Here is a 3,102-nt window from a genome sequence, read left to right on the forward strand (position 1 = left end):
CGCTGACTTGCCCTTTGGAAGTAGGAGCTCCTACTTCCATGGGCATTATTCCTCTCCGGGACCTACTGCCAAGTGTGGCCGGGGAACAGTGACTCTTGGCCGGATAGGCCAAGTGGCTTCTCCCGCTGACTTGCCCCTTTGGAAGTAGGAGCTCTTACTCCCATGGGCAGTATACCTCCTCGGGACTTAGAGCCAAGTGTCTTCACCCTTTGGAGGTAGTAGCTCCTACTTCCATGGGCATTATTCCTCCCCGGGACCTACTGCCAAGTGTGGCCGGGGAACAGTGACTCTTGGCCGGATAGGCCAAGTGGCTCTTCTCCCGCTGACCTTGCCCCTTTGGAAGTAGGAGCTCCTACTTCCATGGGCATTATTCCTCCCCGGGACCTACAGCCAAGTGTGGCCGGGGAACAGTGACTCTTGGCCGGATAGGCCAAGTGGCTTCTCCCGCTGACTTGCCCCTTTGGAAGTAGGAGCTCTTACTTCCATGGGCATTATACCTCTCGGGGACTTAGAGCCAAGTGTCTTCACCCTTTGGAGGTAGGAGCTCCTACTTCCATGGGCATTATTCCTCCCCGGGACCTACTGCCAAGTGTGGCCGGGGAACAGTGACTCTTGGCCGGATAGGCCAAGTGGCTTCTCCCGCTGACTTGCCCCTATTGAAGTAGGAGCTCTTACTTCCATGGGCATTATTCCTCCCGGGACCTACTGCCAAGTGTGGCCGGGGAACAGTGACTCTTGGCCGGATAGGCCAAGTGGCTTCTCCGCTGACTTGCCCCTTTGGAAGTAGGAGCTCTTACTTCCATGGGCATTATTCCTCCCCGGGACCTACTGCCAAGTGTGGCCGGGGAACAGTGACTCTTGGCCGGATAGGCCAAGTGGCTTCTCCCGCCGACTTGCCCCTTTGGAAGTAGGAGCTCCCACTTCCATGGGCATTATTCCCTCCCCGGGACATACTGCCAAGTGTGGCCGGGGAACAGTGACTCTTGGCCGGATAGTCCAAGTGGCTTCTCCGCTGACTTGCCCTTTGGAAGTAGGAGCTCCTACTTCCATGGGCATTATTCCTCCCCGGGACCTACAGCCAAGAGTGGCCGGGGGACAGTGACATGTGGCCGGATAGGCCAAGTGGCTTCTCCCGCTGACTTGCCCCTTTGGAAGTAGGAGCTCCTACTTCCATGGGCATTATTCTCCCCGGGACCTACTGCCAAGTGTGGCCGGGGAACAGTGACTCTTGGCCGGATAGGCCAAGTGGCTTCTCCCGCTGACTTGCCCCTATGGAAGTAGGAGCTCTTACTTCCATGGGCATTATTCCTCCCGGGACCTACTGCCAAGTGTGGCCGGGGAACAGTGACTCTTGGCCGGATAGGCCAAGTGGCTTCTCCCGCTGACTTGCCCCTTTGGAAGTAGGAGCTCTCACTTCCATGGGCAGTATACCTCTCGGGGACTTAGAGCCAAGTGTCTTCACCCTTTGGAGGTAGGAGCTCTTACTTCCATGGGCATTATTCCTCTCCGGGACCTACAGCCAAGTGTGGCCGGGGAACAGTGACACTTGGCCGGATAGGCCAAGTGGCTGCTCCGCTGACTTGCCCTTTGGAAGTAGGAGCTCCTACTTCCATGGGCATTATTCCACCCCGGGACCTACAGCCAAGTGTGGCCGGGGGACAGTGACATGTGGCCGGATAGGCCAAGTGGCTTCTCCCGCTGACTTGCCCCTTTGGAAGTAGGAGCTCCTACTTCCATGGGCATTATTCCTCCCCGGGACCTACTGCCAAGTGTGGCCGGGGAACAGTGACTCTTGGCCGGGTAGGCCAAGTGGCTTCTCCCGCTGACTTGCCCCTTTGGAAGTAGGAGCTCCTACTTCCATGGGCATTATTCCTCCCCGGGACCTACTGCCAAGTGTGGCCGGGGAACAGTGACTCTGGCCGGGTAGGCCAAGTGGCTTCTCCCGCTGACTTGCCCCTTTGGAAGTAGGAGCTCTTACTCCCATGGGCAGTATACCTCTCGGGGACTTAGAGCCAAGTGTCTTCACCCTTTGGAGGTAGTAGCTCCTACTTCCATGGGCATTATTCCTCCCCGGGACCTACTGCCAAGTGTAGCCGGGGAACAGTGACTCTTGGCCGGATAGAACTAGTGGCTTCTCCCGCTGACTTGCCCCTTTGGAAGTAGGAGCTCCTACTTCCATGGGCATTATTCCTCCCCGGGACCTACTGCCAAGAGTGGCCGGGAACAGTGACTCTTGGCCGGATAGGCCAAGTGGCTTCTCCCGCTGACTTGCCCCTTTGGAAGTAGGAGCTCCTACTTCCATGGGCATTATTCCTCCCCGGGACTACTGCCAAGTAAGGCCGGGGAACAGTGACTCTTGGCCGGATAGAACTAGTGGCTTCTTCGCTGACTTGCCCCTTTGGAAGTAGGAGCTCCTACTTCCATGGGCATTATTCCTCCCCGGGACCTACAGCCAAGCTTGGCCGGGGGACAGTGACATGTGGCCGGATAGGCCAAGTGGCTTCTCCCGCTGACTTGCCCCTTTGGAGGTAGGAGCTCTTACTTCCATGGGCATTATTCCTCTCCGGGACCTACAGCCAAGTGTGGCCGGGGAACAGTGAAACTTGGCCGAATAGGCCAAGTGGCTGCTCCCGCTGACTTGCCCCTTTGGAAGTAGGAGCTCCTACTTCCATGGGCATTATTCCTCCCCGGACCTATAGCCAAGTGTGGCCGGGGGACGGTGACATGTGGCCGGATAGGCCGAGCGGCTTCTCCCGCTGACGTCATCGCTTTGGAAGTAGGAGCTCCTACTTCCATGGGCTTGTTCCTCCCCGGGACTTGCCGCCAAGTCTGGCCGGGGACAGTGACATGTGGCCGGATAGGCCAACTGGCTGCTCCCGCTGAGCCCCTACTTCCATGGGCTTGTTCGTCCCCCGGGACTTGCCGCCAAGTCTGGCCGGGGAACAGTGACATGCCGCCGGATACGGCCGAGCGGCTGCTCCCGCTGACGTCATCGCTTTGGAAGTAGGAGCTCCTACTTCCATGGGCTTGTTCTCCCCCGGGACTTGCCGCCAAGTCTGGCCCGGGGGACAGTGACTTGTGGCCGGATAGGCCAACTGGCTG

The sequence above is a fragment of the Engystomops pustulosus genome, unplaced genomic scaffold, assembly GCF_040894005.1.
Source record: "Engystomops pustulosus unplaced genomic scaffold, aEngPut4.maternal MAT_SCAFFOLD_335, whole genome shotgun sequence".
NCBI lineage: Eukaryota > Metazoa > Chordata > Amphibia > Anura > Leptodactylidae > Engystomops > Engystomops pustulosus.